A 23,301-nucleotide genomic window follows, 5' to 3' on the forward strand; every position below is an offset into this window, starting at 1 on the left:
CCAGAAGTTCCTGACCAAACAAAGAAAAGACTAAAATTTTAGGAAAAAATATATTTATCTTTCAACGTAGTCCCCTTTTAGCTCTATATACTTTTCCCAGCGGTATCCTTTTTATAATTAGAATCGTCAAGCACCTCAAAATAACACGATCTTCTTCACCAATTGTGGACGTTTTTGCTTGATTTCTTCGCTCAAAAGTTCATATAATACTAGCCGTTGATAGTTTTTCTTTCTTCAAGATAGTCAAGGAAAATTATCACACGTGCATCCCACAAAAACCGACGTTAAGACCTTGCCTGTAGATGGAACGGTCTTTGCCTTTTTTGCGGCCAGTTTCTCCTTTTCAGTCCATGGTTTTGATTGTTCTTTTGTTTCGAGTGTCGAGTGATGGACCCACGTTACATCCAAGGTTATGAAACGGCGCAAAAATTCGGCTTTCTCATATCCAAATTTTCAATTAATATGCGATGTACTGCACTTGTTTGAAACTCTCATATGTCTGCTAGATCACGCACTTTGTAAATTTTCTTTCTGTGGGCGTTACCTCATTTGGTCGACCGCTGCGATGCTGATCTTCGCAGGTCGTACGGCCTCATTTCTAGTATATAGTTTAGCTTTTGTATTGCTTGGGTTGATGGGTTTCAAATAGAAGTATTGTATCACATAACGTTGAGCAATTTTTTCACAAAAGTTCACTATTGATGGCTTCATAGCAAATAATAAACCACGTGGTGTCTTCAAACTTCAAAAATATGCTATATAGATTGTGTAAACATGAATTAAGAATTTATGCTGAAATCATTATGTTTTAAATGTGAAAAAGTCTTCTTCTTATTTTACTTTCTAGCACAAATGACCATATTAGTAGGCTACTGCCTGTTCATTGACAGCAAGTCTTCAGCGGAAGACCAAGTTCAGCATTCTTGCCATCGTTTAGGTTTTAGGTGATCTTCCCTGTGGTCTTCTTCCTATTAGTTTGTTTATTTTTTCGTTCTTAACAAGTCTACTATACAGAATTTTTGTGTCTGTTTCATCAACCTTCCTATATCTTGTATTCTACTTTGTGTTGTTTTATACCTTCATTCCGTATTCTGTTGTCTAGTGTTGCCTTGTATACTTCTTACTATTTTCACTTCGACTGTTCTCATCGTCTGTAGTGTCTGTCCTACTCATATTTGATCTTGTTACTGCTGCGTATGTAATGATAAGTGTTACAGTCGTGATTTTACTTTCGCTATTCAGGTATTTGTTCTTCCTAACTATATCTTTCAGGCATCCCGAAATTCAGCCCGCTTTCAGTATTTGTTCCCTTACTTCGTTATATTATTATCGATATATAAGTTATGGCTAAAAAATTAATAAACTAAACTATCATAAAAATTACTTGTTTATCATTAACTGATTTTGTTTTATAAAGATTAATACCTTTTCATTTGCTTATGTAAGTATATACGAGGATATATTGAAAAATTCTTAGCCTACTATACAACCAAAGAAAATTTCAATGTCAAAATATTTTATTACTCAACATATTCTCCTCTTAATTGGATACATTTATTAGAGCCAGTCTGCAACGTCTCTAGACCTTTCAACAAAAATGTTTCTTCTTGCTCTGCAAACCAGACCTCCACAGCTTATATTACCTCCTCGTTGGAAGAAAATTTACGACCTTTCAAACTTTTTTCCAGTTGAGGAGAGACATGATAGTCGGACGGAACCAAATCTGGTGAATAAGGGAGGTGTTCTAGTAATTCAAACCCTAAATCAGTCATGAATTTTTTTCATGGCAATATAAGATTTGTGTGCAGGGGCGTTGTCCTGCAAAAACAAAACACCTTTGGATAGCTTTCTGCGTCTTTTCTCTTTAATTTGTTCCCGTAGAGTGGTCAGTAATGTCGAATAGTAATCTCCAGTTATTGTCCTACCCTTATCCAAAAAATCAATCGTGATTACTCCATGGCAATCCCAAAAAACTGATAGCAAGAATGTACCCAAGACTCATCCGTAGCATTGTATAAAGAATTGGATAGTAGAACCAGTGACAATGTTAAAACCATTTGAGGCCATTTTGCACGCCATCTAGTTACTTTTACGCTCGTTCTTCATAAAAATGACCCGTAGATTAGTGCCATTTGAAATAAACAGGACTATTTTCAACAATTTTTTTGGAAAGATCCTAACTAAATGTGAAGTTTTCTTTATCTTCGAAATTCGAACCTACAGTACATTGTTCCGATTTTACTTTTTATTACGAAAGTGACATAAATTACCTATTCGATAGGAATCTTTACAATAGATACATAGGTCGTATTTTGAAATATCATGTTTCTAATAATGTTATAGCATGTATTGATCTCGAACCGAAAATAAACTTAATCTCAGTACTAATTATTTGTCACCAATTTCAATGTATGAAAAAAAAAAAGATTTTTGTAATGAGTTTGTGTAGCACTAGCAAATGAAACAAATAATTTTTCATTAATCTGTTAATCACTTAAATTTGGGATAGAAAGAAGGATCCTTGCACAAAGGTATATAAAATATATATACTTTCCTTTGGTGGTAATATGAATTTGTGATTTCAGAACATCGGTCATGAATGTATTTTTGAAACATTCATATTTTGATGATATTTTGAAGAGGCGAAAAAATAAGTAAAAATAAGTTTATCCATTTTCCCCTTTCTTCCTGGGAAAATTATTTTTGATTTTGTTCCGCTTTCGTACGGTATAAATATATTTGATAAAATCAAAAACAATAACTTGTAAACAGTTCTAATATTTTAAACGTAACGAGATAAAATATGCTAAATGTATCATAATACAATATAGTACTAATAATTCAATTAATTACATTGTAGAATTCTTCAATTGTGCAATATGTCCTTTCTTGAAGAAATGCCGTCGTCGATATTCGGAACTCACTAAATCTATTTGTTGCTTATAATTCTAAAGATACCTAGATGATTTTTTAGCATGAAGGTTCTAACAGGTCAGAGGTCGGTCGGGCAATAAACATCTTATGGCATTACCTAATGCTTGGACTTTCAGTTAAATTGTAAACAGACGGATTTCAATATAAATAGAGTAGGATGAGTTAAAATTTTGTATGTTCAATACAATGTGAAGTTATGAAGTACATTATGTATAAATTGAAATAAATGAATGTAAATAATAAAAATATTAGATTTTGGCATAAACGTCAGGAATCACGGATTTTTGCTCTGAGGTAATTGCATCCTTCATATTAGATAACTAAATAAAACACTCAAAGTTTTAGTAAATGAATTTATTAGAAAATATCGAACAGAAATATTAAATAAAGAAACTACACTTTTTATGAAATTTTATAAAATTATAATAATTATAGACTAAGAGTTTGAAAAAATTATCAGAAACTACAAGTAGTACGGTCCTGTATATATTCCTTGTACATTTTACAGCTACATTGTTAGTGGGAAATTCGAATGGCCATTAAATTGAGTAAATTTATTGTAATTTTAAAACTTTTTCAAATTCTCAAAATGTTTGTTAAAAAGTATGATAGTATTGCTTCGGAACATTATTCACATTCTAATATTTTTGTTTTCTGGAAATAATTTTTTTTATAACCAGTACCCGACCCATTTGGACTATGTGTTATCAAGAAAATATATACAAAGTAGCTCTTAATTTTGACCACAGAAAGAAATGGACAAAATCTACTAAACAACCTGAATCTCCGTTAAGAAGACTGTAAAACCCCAAAAATGTAGTACATGTAGAATCTACTCGCGATTCTTGGGTCAAGTAATCACATTTACTATTGAAACACCTACTATAAATAAAAACGTTGATTATTATTGGTTCTTCATTATTCTTTTTGTTGTTAAATATTGGAAATCAAACCACAATCCACACAAAATATTTTAATATTCACCTTTTATCGAAAATATAATCTACTGTGAATGGACCTTGAAAAATGTACAATTTTTTGCATCAGTCGGAAACCATCTTATTATATATATTAATATATAATATAATTGATATTCTAGTTTTCAAATTTTTTCATTAATGTCAGCTAGGGACCAACGATTTTATAAAACATTATTATTCATAACGGTAGCTGGATCAACGCTACCGAAACGTTGACATAACAAAGATTGTGTATTGATTTACCAAAAAAAAAAACAGAAAGAATACCATAAGAAACATACAAAATATATTGGTTGTTCAGTTATGCTGAATTATTGATAATTTATCATTATTTTTAGTTTGTCTAGTTTTTAATGAACTTGAAAAAGTTTTACAATATTAGAAAATCTGAGTTGGCAATGATAAATTGAAAATGTATTGCTTATGACTACAACAGATTGCATTTGTTGCATAACGACTCGGAAAGAATTTTTTCTATTTTTCCAACAATTTTCTTTTTCAAATTTTATTATCTGAAATTTTCCCTATATTTTTGTCGAAGCTATTAAGTACTATCATGGTGAAATTTTTCAATAATGTTGTTGGAGTTTTCAATGCACACTTATCATTTAAATAATAATTATTATAAAATATAAGAAGCTCTTGTCCAATGTTTATGTCATCAGAAGCTTTTAAACTGACTTTACAGTCTTTGCAAGTGAAGCGATCTAAACTTGGTGGATGAATCAGTTTGTTCGGATGATGATTCTTCTTCAACATTTAATGAAGCGAGTGCTTCATTGTCATCTGTTGGTAAAAGCAGTATATTATCATCATCATCCGGTTGGTTGACTGACTGCTTAGCACTTCTAGGTGGCCTCATTAAATTGGCGACAATATTTATTTTAAATGCAGTTCGAAATGCTTTCACTGTTTCTGTTATACCCTCCTCTTTGACGAAAAACAGAAAATTGATTTTCAAGGAGATCTTGAATTAGTCTGTCTGTGAATAAATAATTGAAACCTTGATTTTTTTGATCACTTGCAAATTGTTTAACGGAGTTAAATAAATCATATCCTGACCTTAAAGGTGCAAGCACATTACAGGGTTTTGTTGAATGTAAATGTGTACTATTCAGAGCATCAAATAAATTGTTCATGGTTAGAACAAAGTTAGCCATGTTTTTAGCTGTACTTGAAATAAGTTCACCAGTTTCCAAAGATGTCATTTTGGCAGAATAAACACTGTGACTCAACAATTGGGCAGCTAATTTAACCTTCATTTTTTCGGAATAATTCGGTTGATGTGCTTATAAGTCAGTTTCAATAAGGCCTTTCCTGTTTTGCCCCTTTTATCAAGATCATTTACTTTCCGAATCTCAGAAAAACAATGAACTGCTCATTAAATATGAAACTATAAGTTCAATCCTTTGTACTCGGTTAGTTGTGTTTATGTATGAGTTTGAAATATTTTCAAAAATGTTTTATTCTATTCTGTTTATAAGATTGAATGGATTTGGAATTTGTAGTAAATCATTGTACTCGTATAATATGCAATGCGACCAAAATACAAATAAACTCATTATCAGAAAAAACTTTTATTTGACGATAATTAAATACCTACTTATGTTTAGTATTGAACACTTGTAAACAGTCATTTATTCACATTCACTATTTTTTATTCCTTTATGAAAAATAATTGTCTTAAGAATAACTCACTCGAGTGTATGATCCATTTTTGACAACTGGTAGGGTAATTCAGAGGAAATCGGTACATTTTAATTGCAGGATTTGATCTCTTACTTAGTCCACACTTGAAATAGACACACTTATTTCCAGCCATCTCTAAAAAATTGGTTCTTCAAAAGAAGAAGTGAATATTTCTTATATAAATACATTTTAGTAAGTAGTTCGCTAAACATACATTTTTTTTTGAAATTGTAAGCTGTAGCATTTATACATCTAGCGCCCCTTATAATTTGAATATATTAACTAAGGGAGTAGTGATGTATATTAATTGTAATAATATCCACTTACCTTAAAAATGAAATATATATCCAAGTTCAACGATTCTCAAATAAAAAAATAATCCAAATGCACAACCAAACGAAACTCAACAATAACACAACGAACACAATACAATAATGAACTAAAATTGCAACTTTGCTATAGACACCCAAAATGAGAAACTTTACAACACAGCTTAAGGGTTGAATATAATAGTTTAAATAATTTTGGCGCCATATGTTATTGGGGTAATTCGGCAACCAAAGCTAAGAAACCACGTAAATAAAGCTGCGACGTACAGTAAGAAAAGACGTGTTGTGGACGCCAACTCTCCACTGCCATCTATTGGTGGCGTCCACCTCATCAAATAATATCCTCATGAGGTTAACCTACTATCCTATTCTTTATACAATGTCCATAGTAACAATTCGGTTTAAGAAGTCTTTTACCTACTTGATGTTCCTAGTGAGGAGCGAAGCCTTGAGAGAATAAACTAAATAAAATTTAAATAAAAAATCAACCTACGAACTCAAGTTTCGCTAAAAAAAATATGTACCCAAAATAGTTCAAGAGAACAAATGAATTTCAAAATAATTGGTAGAAATGTAGCTCTTTCTTGTAAAATAAATTTTATTTATACAGATGGCTCGTTTATATTTCATTGACCTAGTACAATGTGTATTAGGACAATAATAGTTCAAATATTATCACAATACCTAACGGTTATTTCGATATCTGTGTTTACATAAAAAGTTGTTTGTGTGTCGGAAATATGATTAAAGTCCGTAATTGTACAAATTGTACAACGTGACTGCTGAATTCTGGGTTAATTCCATCCACTCCATTCTTTCGTTTAACTATCAATTACTAGTATTTATGTACAAAGATGTTTCTATAAAATTTATCTTTTATTAATCACATATTCCTAGATTGTTGCAAGATATGTATTAGATTTCCTATGTTCACATAGATTCATCGTAAGATGTACTGATTACAAGAAATTTTAATAATTTCGCAAACTAATTACCAAGGTGGTTTGACGATATAGTGACTCCATTAAAAAAGTAACACATTACCTTCTCTTAACTCTACGTACTTCGTATTTTTATATCATATAAAAAAGTATCTTTATTCAGACCTTTTTGTATATTTCTATGCAATCCTTTCTTCATTTGTCTGAAAGTGCTTTCCGCAAAGCCATCTTTCAATGACATGGCCTCAGAAAGTGTCGTTTCTAAAAATAAACTATTATTAAGCTTTAGAGACTGACTTTTTGAGAAACAAATGTAATTGGTCTCTAGAGGCTGTTTTTTCCAAGAATAAACCATCATTTGTATTTAGAGAATGTATTTCTCAAAATCAAAGAGTCATATGTCTTCAGAAACTTTCTCAATAAGAGCAAATCGTCGTTGGTCTTTAAAGTATTCGTTTCTAAAAACAAACAAACATTTGTTTTTAGAGACTGTTTTATAAGAAAACAAACTGTAATTTGTTTCTAAAGACTGTCTTTTCTAAATTCAAAGCGTCATGTGTCTTTAGAGACTGTTTTTGCTGTTATTTTTTTTTATTTCCACATAATGTTTCTTTAGCTTTACACAATAAGTCCAGTGTGCTTCCAAGTCTTTTCAAAAAGTAAGAGTCATTACAAGATCGACTTTTTCGAAATCAAACCGTCATGCGGCTTTAGAGACTGTCGTTTTCAAAAACAAACCGTCATTTCTATTTAGACACTGTCTTAACTAAAAACAAAGCGATATTTGGCATAGGAGACTTTTCTAAAAAAAACGACATATATTTTTAGAGATTTTTTTTAACAAAAATAAACTGTGACTAACTTTTCAAAATCAATTCGTCTTTAAAGGCCGTCGTTTCCAAAAACAAACCAACATTTTTTAGAGACTATCGTTTCAAGTCAAACTTTTACCGGCATGTACAATATCAAAGATGGCGCAACCTGTGTACTTAACCTAGTATGAGTATGAGTATCACACATACCATTCGGCTTGTTTCGTTTTTCTTCAAATATTTTAAATATTCCTATTATGTATTTTAGGTCAGTATAGTATATAGTATATTTTTTAATTCTAATTTTCCAGTTTTTGAAGAAACTAATTTGTTATCGACTTTCCACTCGAGAAATTCAATAAAACCTCGGGATGTATTCGAAATCGTCCTCTACGTATCTACACTTAAGTGTTCAAATCAATGTAAATTTTAATAATTTTGTATTGATATTATTCTTTATATACGCTGGTTTCTCAAATATCTTCCAGTTATGTTTACTAATATCCTTTTGTTTTAAGCATATTTTGTATAATAGTTGCATTTATTTGTTGCCGTGAACAATAAATATTAATTTCGTTCGATAATCGTTTCTGGGGATAGATCACTTTACACGTCATTAGTTTAGAGTTTGTGGCGTTTAATTTAATATCGATTGTCCTGCCGGGAAGTAAGATTACACGATATTTGAAAGTAAAAAATTAGTAACTCAAAATAATCAGAGAGAGCCAAATCAGGAGAATATATCGGATGAAGCAATGAATCAGAATGCACGTTAATTTTTCTGAAACAACAACGAACGAAGGGGCATTGTCATGATGGAACAAAACAATCAGTAAATAGCTGTAATTTCAGCAATTGAACGTTTTTATTCTTTCAAATTATCAATGAAGATCACTTTTGGAATCCTAAAACACAACTGGACAATACTGAACACACTGTTAACGCTAAGTACATTAACACTCCCAATTACACTGTCTATGGGAAATCTAACCTTTTTGTTGATTTGTAATTTTTGTTGCTAGCATTTATTTGAAAGTTTTTTCTAGAATGATCAAGTGTAAATTATATAGGTACTCTACAGAAAATAACTTCACTGTCAACTATTACCCATATCAAAATTCTGTCTTTGTCATATTTAATTTAAAAGTGAATGCAAATGCTGTGCGAGTGAGTATGCGTCTAGAATATTTTTACACGAAATTATCAAAGAAAATAAATAACTATTCTTGGTATTGATCATACGCTATAACGTTACACACGATTTTATTCCGACATGTGAGCTACTTCGGAATAGAGTGAAACAAGGCATGTTGAAAGAGATATCAGTTTTATATTCTATTAAGATACGATTTTCACGTAGGAAACTGATAGTCGGTTGCTAAGTCACGCATTCATTGTAAATAATAACATAAATGAAGAGTTTAAAACATACACAACACATTGAATAGTTCTAGAAATTATTATACGTGGGCAAATAATTCTATAAAATAATTATTTGGAAGTTCATAACTTTCTAACCTTATCACTATTACTAAGTAGGATTTATTCCAAACTCAAAAAAAGTCATCATTTGTTCATATTATTATTTTCCATAAGTATAAAGTCAATAAGTGGATATAACTGTTATAATGTACTCGTACATCACAGAATGTGAAAATTCACTATTTAACTATTTAAGATATATAAGAGCGTCGATAATAATGAAATTTATATCCATGCTACCCCTGGAATAATAGAAGTCTCGTTATTTTCCGACACCTTACCTTACCACGCGGTTCTACAGCCCTGTGTGGGTCTTAGCCTCCTCAACAATGGACCTTCATAGCATTCTTACCTTAGAATTGGAACACTATCCTTTAGTTCGCTTAGTTCGGATATCATCGGACATTTTTACTCAATACACTGTTTACACCACCAATACACCAACACTTAGGATTACAATATCTGACGTGCATTTCGATAACCAAGTTATCGTCTTCAGAGGAGAGTGCAGGTAAACTGGAACAGTTCACTTGGTTATCGAAACACGCGTCAGATTTTGTAATCGTGAGTGTTGGTGTAGTGGTGGTGTGGAGTATTTAATCAGTATGAATATCCCCAACGGTTCCAGAGATTCCAAGTAATGGGTCATTTTTGACCTCCCTAGTGTTTAGTTTAGCAACTGCACCAGTTTAGTTTTACGTTCTGCTATCAGTGTTATCAGTATAACTACATTTGTCTCGATTTGTTGAATTTTATACACCATTGGTCAAAATGCTTAATGACAGAGTAAAAAGTAATTATAAACAGTGTTGCCCTTTATTGATCTCAAATGGGTCACTTAAATGGTCGTCTATTTTAACTTGAACTTTTGAATTTACCAAAGAATATCTAGTTTCTAAGCTTTCTAATCAATTCCAGGTCTTCAAGTGACGCTGTCACTTTGGATCTGTTGATTTTATCAAAAGTTTGTTCAAAGTAAATGAACAGTATGTGTAGGTCGATTTCATGTTCATTACATAACTCCATTATCTGAAGTCTTGTCTGAACCCGATTTTACTTTCAGATTACCTTCAAATATATATTTCATCATCATCATAATTTAATATACAGGTTAGAACTTCATAGATTGTGTTTAAGAACAAGATACTTCTATAATTATTGTATTTTATTTTGACGTTCTTCTTGTGTCGCCATCTGTTCAAGATAAAGTAGCAACCAGCAAGTCGTCGCTGTTAATCTTTATACCTGAAATCAAGCCATGTCTAAATAATTGAACATAAATTTTTACAATTACAACAGTAGTCTTTCTTGTCTGTGATTCCATGCATTTCACTAAAGAAATGAAAAATCATGAGATATTTATCATGATGACCACAAACGAATATTTGAAAGAGCCAGGACATGCTACACCTTACGAATGTTTTAAACTAAACTATACAGATCTCTTATATTCAGATCTAAGCTTAAGATAATATCAGCGGTACAGACATATCTCGCCCACGGCTTCGAGATCTTTCACTCTTTCTTCCCATTATTTTTTGTTTTTGCTTTATTTTGCCAGTGTCTCACTCGCACTGTTTTCAAATCTTTTCCTACTTCCTGCAACTATCTTTCCTTTGGTCTTTCTCTTCTTATGCCATCTATCTTATTTCATTCTACCAATATGTCCCAACAATTTCGCGCTCTGAGCTTTAATTACATGGGTTACCCTTGAGTGCTTATATAATTCTGGCAGCTCTCTATGAATTTGTTCATCTTCTGTATACTCTTTGTCTCTAATTTCATCGTAAAATATGGTAAGTTCTCAAATTTCTAGTTTATTTTGTTTTTTTTTCTGTTCCTTGTAACTTTTTGGTCTTATCATTGTTTGATACATATTGTTTTTAACATATTTAATACCTTTACTGTTGTTCTACTGCTTTTTGCTATTCTTTATCCATCTCTTTTATTTGTGATAGTAAAATATTCGATTGGTTCCACTTTTTTCTATTCTATGACTATTATTTTTAATACAATTTATAATAACATCGGTTTTCTAATTGACTTTCATTACCATGTATTTTGTTTTCTTCTCGTTAATCACGAAGCCATATTCTCTTGAGTTCTCTTCCAGTAGCTTGAATACTGTTTCAAGTTCTTTCCTGATGCTTATTTCTAGAAATAGAACCTTGGGTTTTTATACAACTTTCTCTTAGTAAAATTTCTTGCTCCAAGTTGAAGAGGGTTGTGGATATTGAATCTCTTCGTCTCAGACCTTTCCCTATCTAGAATATTTCAGTAGTGCTGCCTTCCCAAATTACTTTGCTCTCGGTTTTTTGTATCGCCATTTCTTCTCAATTTATCTGGTATATTTAACTTTTCCGTTGCCTCAAACATTTTTTCTCTCTTTATGGTATCAGGCCCGTTTTTAATCAATGAAAAGAATATAAAGACTTAGATTTTGTTCATAAGCATTCTCTTGAAGTTGATTCATAATGCCAATTTGGTCTATTATCAATCTTCCTGCTTTAAAACCTGCTTGATAGAGAGAGAGAGAGAGAGAGAGAGAGAGAGAGAGAAATGCTTTATTGTCAAAAAATTATTACAATTTGTAGACAAGTGTTTGTAAAAACTAGAAAAAAAAACATAAAAACAACTAAAGATAAAACAAATAAAATAAAATTTCAATATACAGAATAAAATCATAATATGTAACTAATTCATAGGTAATAGTAATAGCTAATAATAATTAGTAAATAAGTCCATAGCAAAAATTAAACCAGTATGCAGCATTCCCGGAAGTAAATATTATTATTAGAATAGAAGTCTTTTACAAACTAAAAGGCTCATTCCAGTAAATATGCCCTCAAATTATTGCGGAATGCGGGAAAGGATGATATCGATTTAATTTCAACTAGCAAGTGATTGTGCATTTTTTTGCATTGTAAAATATTGACTAATTCTGAACCTGGAGTAGGTAGGTAAAGGTCGTGCTCCGCGTTACTCAGTGGATAGCCGTCCAACGATCTTTCTGAAATTAGAGAAGCGTACTTACCAATTAGGCAAACGGATTCAAAGATGTATAAGGAAGAGTCAGAATTTTTAATCTTTTAAAGATACTCTTCTACATTTTCTTTGTGATATTTGTCTAATTTGTTTTCAAGTATTTTTACCAGAACTTTGCAGGCTTTTGTGGATTGGTATGATTAAGGATTTGCTCCAATGTTCAGAGATTTTCTCTTCTTTTTCTTCTGTCAACAAGATCCACATTCTTTCAGTTAATGTTTGCCTCCGTAATCTAAAATTTTTATTGTTGTGTCTTGCACTTTTATTATTCTTAATAGGTTCTAAGGATTATATTGTAACCGTTATGGCTAGATCTTCGTCTTCACTAATTTCTTCCTCCAATTCCTTTTCATTTCTTATTCCTCACTGTCATTTAGTGATTCTTCCAAATACTCTACGAATCTATTCCTCTCCCTTCCTTTAACCACTTTGCGTTCAGAAAATAAGCTGCTTTCTGGCTTTGGCTTTTACCTATTTTTATTTCTTTGATAAAAATTTCCTACTTCTTTATTTTTATAAGCTAAGATTGTCATAATTCTCTTTCATAGTAAAATATTTTGTTCTTTCTAATTATTTGTTTAATTAAGATTATAAAACATGAAAAATCGATATAGAAGAAAACAAGGTTAATAGGCTAGAAACTAAACGATTCAAACTTTGGATGAAAGAGCTCCAGAGCTTTGTATAGAAGATACCAGCTATGAAAAATAGATTCTGGATTAATTTTGAGCTTGATTAAATTTTTGTCTATTGTTAAAATAAGAAAGATAAATTAGTTTTAAGAATGGACTGCTTGGAAATTTTGAATGATTTATCATTTACTTTTGTTGTAATCAATATTCTTATTTATAAGAGTATTAAAACTAATTTATAAAAAAATTTGGGAGATGACATTTCCGAAACAAGGTGCACTTATAATCACCGTAGCGAAAGTAGTTCTCCCGTAAAACCTCTCGTATATTTACCAATTAAAATATAATTTTCCTGACCAAATGTTTTCTCGTTTCTTAGTGTCGTTATTAAATGTGATTCTACGTATTAATGACGTTAGATATGTAGGTTTTGGTGAAAAACTTGTTTATTCAATTATTCACCAAGCGTAGTGTTTTATAAACAAAAAAGTACTTCACGTATTTTTTACACAATCAAATCTGGGATTATATATCCAGCCAATAATAAATACAGTGAAATATTCATATTCACATTCGTGCTTGGCTCACTTCGTATGTCTGTCTGTGTATGTATATAACGAGAAGTTGAACAGTGTTGCCTCATCTCCTGTAAATAGCAAGATTAAATAATGACATTAGTTTTCTGATTTAAATCATGAATTTTGTGGTTGAGTCATTAGCAAATATCTTAAATAATTTTTGTTATATGCAGAAGTCACTAAATTTCAGTGGACTCTAATTATTTCAACCATCAATATTTATCAAAAAGTTAAAAATTGAATTTCTAAACCTATGCCTTTATGATATCAATAAATTATAATAAAAATGCACGTTATCATGGGTTAATCCGACCCTGTTCCGATAACATAATAGTAATATACTGATATAAGGCCTATTATACTAGCATCATATAAGATTACTTACAGGATGGAAACAAATAATATAAGATTCTTCCCTTATTGATAAATTATCATTTTTTATTAAAAGTTAAACTGTTAGAACTATCATTTTTAATTTATACGATTATTTTCATATCTAAATTTCTGTTAAGAAAATCGCATCTCTTACTGATTCATCTAAAATAACAATTTATTTAATAAAATATCTCATAATAAGAGTTGTCGCGATTATTTTAACGACTGCACAATAATTAAATGTAAATGAACAAATTTTTTAATAAAATTTCTAAAAGAAATACTCATGTTAAATTTGGAGTTACATTAGACAACACTGCTTTTCCACGATCGACAGCATTAAACTAGAGGATGTTTCACTACTCGCTCAGACTAGTTTAGTTATATTTTTGAATGTGGTCATAGCGTGAGTATCAGTTTTCGTATATATCTACATTCGAGAAAAAATTCGAACTCTGAAATTAATAATAGTGTCGGTGTGTGTTAATTTCTGGTTTATGGAATAATTTTTGGGAATCTAACAACTTTTTCACTTAATCATCACGAGTTAAATTGGTAAGTGATGTTTCACATTAATTTTGTGTGAGGTTAGAATCGATTTTGATAATGCACAACATCCAGTTCACTAATTCTAGGTTAAATAATAAAGATAACGTTTAGGATGATCGTACATTTTTTTGCTAATGAAATATTTTTTTTATAGATTTTTTCTGTTTGTTATTTTAACGTAATGAGGTTATGATATACATGCATGTATTTACTCAATATATATAACTAGAATCATTTGGTAAATATAATCTTATAAATTTTATAGCTTTTATTGTTATGTTTGAATTAACGTCTCATTAGATATACTTATTATTTCATTCATAAATATATCTGCTAAGGACGGGTATTTTTGCTTTCTCAAAATAGGAAGATATCTTTGATTTAAATTTAATGAATCCTATCTATATGTTGCAAACAAGTCTTAATAATGTTAGATAGTCGTGTATTTCATAATAAACTGTCCCAATTCTGTTTACTATAATCATTGAATTCGTTATCGGTTGCCTTTAGCTCGTTATGCTCTTTTTCAACGTTTTTATCAATTCTGAAAAGCTTCTCATCTTATCAAACCTCAGTTTTGCACTTCTTTTTTTTTATTTAAATTTATTGGTTTTCCAATTCTTATGATTTTATTAATTCTATGTATCTATTAATTCATATTTTCCTGACCGCAGATTTACTAAATTCAACAATCATAATAGTACTCGCTAATATTTATTTGAGCTAAAGAGTTTTTAAATTCAGGGAATCTGAGTTCTAAAATCATTTATTAGCCGTACATACCTATCTTGCTCTCGGCTCGATATCTTTCCCTCTTTCTTTCCATTTTTTTTTGTTTTTGCTTCATTTGGTCATTGTCTCACTGTTTTCAAATCTCTTTCTACTTCCTGCAACCATCTTTTCTTTGGTCTTTCTCTTATGTCATTCCACCTATATGCCCCAACAATCTCGCGCTCTGAGCTTTAATTATATGGGTTACACTTGGGTGCTTATACAATTCTGGCAGCTCTCTATGTATTTGTTCATCTTCTGTATACTCCTTTTTCTTTAATTTCATCGTATTTTACGTTCTCACGTATAGAAAAGTTTTATGACATTCGGATATAATTTCGTCTTTATCAAAATATAATCTGGACATTTAAATATATGAATTGATAGATCATCTACCAAATACCACATCAAATTATAATCTGTTTTAATCATACAAAATTATTGTATTTTCTAGTATAAAATATAATTTTGCTAAGATTGCTTATATATTTTCTATTATCGATGGGTTTCTCATTTTATGTACCAGTATGAATCATTTCTGAAAATTCAATTTTTTGTATGGCAGATTTTGTAAAAATATAAAGATTGTTAGAGGTTGTCTCATAAGTAATGTCGGTTTTCATATGTGAAAAGCCCCACGCCTCAATTTGATCATGTCGTAACTTGTTAAGACTCCAATTTTATGAATCTCTTCGTTTATTGGCGTCGCAGTAAGTTTTTATAATAAATAGTATAGAGTGCGATAAATATGAAATTCGTGTATTGCCACGACATTATTGGAAAAAAAGTTGCCTTTTTTGACGTAACTGCATTAGTAAGTCTGAGTTGTATCGCGCTTTCAGATAAGCCAACTTCTTCTAGAAACGGTTTTTCTTGAACAGCAAACCAAGCTGCAATTACCTATGTAAATAATTTTAGTTATTGTAAAAAAGGGGGTGGTCTCTGTTTTTGCATTGCTCTGAGAATTCGAGGCATCTTGCACTAATTTTTGTGCAGTGTAGGATACTTAGAACACTTATTAAGGAAATGCCGGTCTATGGTGCAATTTCTTTTGTTTTTAGCTCCTGTCAGAACATCTTATACTAATTTAATGTTTTCTGGAGTAGTCTGCCTTACGTGGGTTGTGTTCTAATGATTCTCGTCCCCAGCGAAAACAATTTTTTATTGTCTTTGTAAACAGCCTCCATTCTTTTGTCAAAAATTTTATAATACCGCAAAACTCAAGTTTAGACATTTTTTAAAACAACTTGACTGAGTGGTAGCTCGAGCTCTACTATAATAAAATGGATCGGAGCAGCGAGTTGAAACTATTTGTATAGTTTGTTGAGACTTGTCACTGACGCGTATGTCGGGATTTTTGCAAACGCTCCCTATTTACTACACGGCCAAGAACTCATGGACCGAACTACGTATTTTTATACTTTTAGTGCAACTAACACAATTGTTCTCTCAAAATATTGTAACGAAGCTAGGAAAGTTGTACGTTATTCAACAACAGTTATATAATTGCTCATTTATATAGGTAAAAGCCAAATTATATAGAAAAGAAGAATAACCTCCAATTAGACAATTTAAGACAACAGATGACATACGTCAAACTGATGGTCGTGGGGTAAACAATTGATTTTCTCTTATGTACTCGTATTAACTTTTCTTAGTTTTTCCGGTAGTGAGAGTTGTTTTGTATTGTATTTTGGTTTCATGGTGATAAGAGGAATGCGTAGATACTTTTTAGATCTATTTCAGTCAAACTAAGTAATTTACAAAATTTAGGGCACTTGTATTAATTTGGTGTTTCAAATACATAAGTTTTCTAGATATAACTTTTCACTGTTGCGTTCACGGTTATCAAACAAGAGTAGGTTGCAAAGTGATAACCCAGTGGTAGCTAAAAGGTACTAGAACAAACTTATAACTGTAGGTAGATTTAACCCCTTCTCATTACCTAGATAAAAAGAGCGTTAGAACCCTGATCGTTTTCCACAAGCTTCCAATATTTCTGCGTTTTAGATTATATTTACCGCTTGATTACACTGAGCAAAAGATTACATAAGGGAGAAAAATAACAAAGATACGTTTTCGGGAGGAAATTTTGCAATAGCAACAGGAATCATTTTCGCAATAAAACTGGAAATAATGACATCTAAAAGCGATTAAATAAGTTCACAAACTATACAAAAACGTAAGGCAAAAGGGTTTGTTTACCCCCACGCAGCCGATTTTGATCATTCGCTAGATTGCTGAATTGAACAACTCACACGTGTTGAAAAAAACCTCAAAATTTGAAAAAAAAATTATTTATTTTCAAGTTTTATTTTAATTTAGATGTAAGTATTAATATTTATAATTGACATTCGCTTCTATTTTGTATAATGAAATTTGAGAATAGGAATTCTTTGTATGGTTAAAATTTAAATTTTTTATAGGATGTTGGTATCTAACTCAAAATATTATTATCTATTTATAGTGCTGATCCAGCAGATGCATAATATGCCAGCAAAATGCTGGCATTGAAGGAAATTCTAAAAATTAATGTGTCTAAATTATTTATGACTTTAGTAAAATTAGACAATCGGCGATTTTGACAAGGTTTATGTGTATTCAACAGGATCTTTTTAACCTTTCCAACGAAAAAGTGGGCGAGTATTTAGTCCGATCAATTCATATGTTGGTGTATAAAAATTGATAAGGTCCTGAGAATTGATTTGAATTATTTAAATTACATAGCACCAGCATAGTTTATTACTTTTAAATCAAAATATCGAGTATCTTTTTGAAGTAAAGTTAAATGGTGTTTTCTATCATAAGTTCACTTAAAATTTTGATCAATAAATCTAACTTTGAAAAATTTATGTTCTATACTACCTACTTGGTACGAACCGTGTAACTAGCGCCGACTATGAGAGTCACATAAAATAAATTCATGGGATGTTTCAGAATTCAGCTTCCAAACATATTCAGATATAATTTAATTAAAATGTTGACAGTAGTTTTTTTTATACAATGCCGTTTATCTCGAATACTAAAATTTTTTACTGAGCAAACCCCAATTATTTTTCAAACTTCTATCTATCCTAGAGCAAGTCAAATTTTTTTAAACACTCTGTTATCAAAATTTCCATAACATTTGTACAATTTCAATAATCATTCTTTGGGTTCATATTTTCTAAAATTTCTATAATTATTCTTTGGGTTCATATTTTCTAAAATTTCTATAATTTTTCAATGTTTCCCATTCTCATATAATTTCTATAGTTTTTATAATTCACATTCACCTTTTTTATAATTTTTCTATATTGTTTACAATAATTTCTATGATTTGTCAAAAATTTTCAGAAAAGGAAGCGGTTTAACGTATATTTGTACTAAGGTTAACTAGTGAGGTTTCTCGATTCGTTTTCCGATTTAAATTTTTCAAAAATCACTTTATTTCATTTACATATTTGCATTTAAATTATCAAAAGAGAATATAAAATCGATCTTGATGGTTTGAAAAAAAAAAAAGAAATCGTTTCTGATTGTTCTGGAAATATTAAAATTGTTCTCAATTTTGTAGAAGAACTCAAATCATAAAACCATTGAAATGGTTCAATTCAATTCTTTTGGAGGCTTCAAAAGTAGCCACGGAAATATTATGCAGGGACCGTTATGGATTTTTATAGTTGAATTAAAAAAAAATTAGGCAACTGCCGGCTGGAATATATAGTTGAGGTCATAAATAATGGTAAAAAACTTTGGAACTTGAGATGGAGGCAGAATGAGGTTTTCGTTATTTACGGCGAAACGAAACTGCCTAAAGAAAAGTGCTCTATACAAAAGTTGTAGATAATAAAAAAATATAAAACTTCCATTTTTTTCGACATAACCTCAAATTTTACGAGAAAATAACAAAAACCGATTTTTCTGCTTTTTATTTATTTCTCGCGTGAAAATTACTTAATTTAATTGAAACTTTGTGAAAGTACGTAATTATTTGCGCATAATAAGCATGAATTTTTCCAATTATGAACAATGAATATTTTTCGAGATTTTACCGTTTTTCCGAAAAAAAATACTCTTATCTACGGTTAACTACTAGCTAACTACTTTATTGATTTTTCTTGGATTTGGATGTTGTACTAGTGCTTATTTCTTTCGTCAAAATGTCTACTTTCAAACGGTATATCGATTTTAAAGATTTTTTGTTATCTAGTATCTTAAAATTGAGAAAAACCGAGAACATTTTTTTTTTAATCTTGAACTGTTTTTTCATTGTTTTCAATTTTTTACTATATTTATGCTAAAAATTCATAAAATCTTGATTTTAGTTCTCATCTGATTCGAAATTGGTTTATAAAACAGTCAATTGGCGTTTTGACCTATTTCAATCTTTATCAAAATATGACTTCACATAATTACGTCAATCGATACGAAACCTTCAACCTGAATATCACAATAATGTTTTAACCCAAAAAAAAATAATTTTTCCTTAGTTATTACATTTAAAAAATATGTAGCAGCCATCATTAATTTGTAGTTACATAAATACATAAAATATAATGATAATTTCACTCAAATTGTCAAGTTTTTTCTATCATTGACAGTTTTCTCGTTATTATGTATGTGAATCATTTCATAATTCTCTTTTAATGTATTTGATCTTGTTTATTGAACTCACATATTCAAAAATAACACTTTTAGTAATAATTTGTGATAAAATGAACAACGTAATTCATTATTAAATTAGTGTTACCTTCAAACTGCAACATTACATTGTTATTTTTATTTTTGACTTGTTTGATACAGATGACCTCGAGTTTTGTATCTACCAACTTATAATGAACACGTTTTTCACAAAGCACTTAAATATCGAAATTTACGATGTTCACGATCAATTAATACTTTTTTAATGAAGTAGAAAATGTTGTATCGCTCAATGATTTCTCTTTTTATGGAGTTTGTCAGGTTAACTCACATTAAATATATCTATTAAATATTAATAATATTTAATAAAATAAAAAAAGAAACTTAATGGTCGATGATACGTTGTACTACATTTTTTTCAAACCCGATTCCTCGAAAATTAATTTTTCTCATTCATCTTTTGAGTTCTGTTGTGTAATGTAAAAAGTATAAATGTTCTCTCATAAGAAAATTAAAGAAAACTTTCAATTGGATCACATTGTTACATAACATTATCATTTATTTACAAAAATACGTTCTAAATGGTCTTCCTTAAGTCTCTGAGCCGATACCATTTATAGAGATGCATTTTATTTTTCTTTAATATTGGAAAAATTGTTATGGGGCTAACATTGAACACTGTAACGCAATGACAAGTGCTTACAAAATTTCGGAATCTATGTAGACAACTAGTATAACAATTGTAGATTTTTTTGTATCTGTACACGTGTTTTGTATAACCAAATGAAACTTACTTTGTGGGTATACCTCGTATATAAAAATAGTCGTTATAACTAACAACGGAATCGAAAATACTGATAAAAATAGGACACCCAGTATCAATGAATTTATCAAAATTTTTTATTTATATTTGTCTCAGTGTATGTGTAAGTATGAAAATTTAAAAGAAATCCAACTTTGTGAAAATTGATGATGAGGTCGCGATGTCTCATGCACTCAGAATCGAGCATCCCTCTTGATGTATCTCATCTCACTAAAATCTATTGTTGATGACAAGAAGGAAGTAATTAATTTTTCTACCCCAACGAAAGGTTGGGGATCTAAGGGACCAAGGCAACACATCGACTCGCTTGTTCTTAGAATGCTAGTTACATGTGTTGGAAAAATGAATTGGACAGTCGACGTCTCCTGGATGTAACGCACAGCGGTCATGTTGTCTCTAATGTATATAAAAGGTGATTTACTTCCATAAGCACCACCTTCTCGCACACATACCTAAACAGAATCTCGATTCATAAAGACAATATTATTCCATTCAAGGCTACTTGTGCGAGCTGGCAGTTATTCACAACCAGTGACTGGTGGGCAATGATCTCTTCTCAGCATAAAAGTGATAATTTCATCCGTTGGCTTTGTTTTGTTTAAATTATTTCATAAATGTCTTGTTGCTGTTTCTGGGTTGTATTGATATGCTTATATTACTGTACTATGTTGTCTGCGAAGGTTGAGGCTGCAGGTTGCTTTGAGGTTGGTAAATCTGAGGTGAACAGAAGATATAGTAACGATCGCAAGCCGTTTCCTTGGGGTATTCAAAATTCAATTTGTTATAAATCAGTATATTATGAGTAATTTATGCCAGTAGGATTGTCATACTTCATGAAAGTGATAGGTAATACTTTTTCTAATTTATAGAGCAAACCTTTGTAACGTACTTCATCAAAGGCTTGACTGTTATCCATGAATAAGGCAGAGCAATATCTTTAATTTTCTTGATCATCGCTTACCTGCTTGAGAACTCGATAAAATTGTTCCATGTCATGCTTTTTGCTTAATTGATGGAGTGGAATAATTTTTTTGAGGATTAATATTGGTTTCATTTGTTATAGAATAAGTTTTCAAAAATTTTGGATTTTTTGATTTTTAAATTGTTTTTATTCCTTTTCTTATTAGCTTCTGCTTTTCAAGACATCATTGGTTAAACTCCTTAAGAAATGTTTCTTCGATTTCTTGGTAACTAAAGTCTTTCATAGGTTTATCCATTTGCAAAGAAGCTTCTAGCTAATTATTTATTTCCTCCATGGCCTATTTTTTGATTTCTCTATTAATTGCCTTTAATGTAATTGTTAAATGCTTAGCAAATGCATCAGCTTTTTCTTTATTATTTCTGACTCATTTACCATCTTGGTCTTTCATAGGTGGAGTAGGTTGTTGTGGCTTGTTTAGTTTTCTTGTTGCCTTCCACAATAAATAATTATTTGCTTCCATCGGATAAACATTTTGAATATATTATTGGATTGATTTAATTTTATAACAATTAGTATATTATACCAAAATTCAACCTCCAGTCCTTGTAGTATTTTATATACTCGATGATCGATTATATAAAATAATCGATTGTTTTCGATTAATAATGAACCTACAGAAGATATTTGGTAGTAAGATTCTGATATTGAATTATGTTGAAATAATTATTCAGAAAATAAATTTTTTAATTGTTAAATTGATTATTATATTATTTGATTATTTTAATTTTTGATTATTTAATAATACAGTCTGTACTGTATTATTAACTGTATTAACTATGAAAAATAGTGTGTATGCCATAGCCGCGAAACTTTTTAACGACCTCAAGATTATCTTGCCTCAGCCGCAAGTGGTCTCGGCAATAACTGTTCTTTCGGTACGTTAAAAAGGTATTTCGCGGCCTAAACATACAAATAACTATTTCAGTCTTTTACTTTGTAATAAAGCCACTTAAAAACTCTTTTTTAAATTCAATTAAACTGTACCAAAACCATTATGCATTTTTGAGAATGAAAAAAGGCAAGAAATATTGTATTTTATAAAACCAAATTCTCATAGGGTATTGTCCACAAGCTCCACCTTACACAACAATCTCTTTTGTATATTATTAATTAAAAGTGATAATTTGTCACTAGCTCTTAATGGGCTTGTTTCAAAATAAACTCTTTAGTCTTAGATTTAGTCTTGCAACTAAAAGCAAAACAAAAAATTATTATCTTGAAAGATGTTTATTATAAATTTTAGGAATGTTTAAAAAACGTCTTAATCATAATTAAAAAAAAAAGCTGGTCAATATGATCTCCAGTTAGTGATGCTCTTAGGTCAGTTACTATTTGGTCTCCTTTGCTAAATACTCGCTCAGACGGAACACTGGAAGCTTGAATGCAGAGAAACTTTTTTGCACATTGGAAAAGAAAAGGAAATACATGTGCGTTATATTTTCACCATATCAGTGAATCTTTTTCAACATCAATGATTGGTATATTCATTCATCACAATAATTCGATTTTATATTTAATTTTTACATTTAAACTCACAGCATTACTACCTTTAACAGTTTTCATAGATTTAAAAATTGAAGTGAAAAGTCCACTTTTCTTTTTTCCTGATGACGCAGCTCTATTCTCAACCTTCTTATTCAAACAAACGGGAATTATTTCTAATACACTACTAAGTTGTATTATTATATCTTCAATTATCAGGTATTCTGCAGAACTAAAAAAGGATCCTTTAAAACGCGGGTCCATGAAGGTGGCA

At 30.3% G+C, this 23,301-nt stretch overlaps 1 protein-coding gene across 1 annotated transcript in view; it reads left to right on the forward strand.

The window, feature by feature from the left end:
• Positions 1–14,132: 14,132 nt before the first annotated feature.
• Positions 14,133–23,301, forward strand: part of LOC130443940 (putative autophagy-related protein 11) — a 129,380-nt gene continuing 120,211 nt past the window's right edge. The window contains exon 1 of the mRNA XM_056778845.1: positions 14,133–14,352. The gene's annotated coding sequence lies outside the window, so the exon portion shown is untranslated. The remainder of the gene's footprint in view (positions 14,353–23,301) is intronic.

The sequence above is a fragment of the Diorhabda sublineata genome, chromosome 5 (genome assembly GCF_026230105.1).
Source record: "Diorhabda sublineata isolate icDioSubl1.1 chromosome 5, icDioSubl1.1, whole genome shotgun sequence".
Lineage (NCBI taxonomy): Eukaryota > Metazoa > Arthropoda > Insecta > Coleoptera > Chrysomelidae > Diorhabda > Diorhabda sublineata.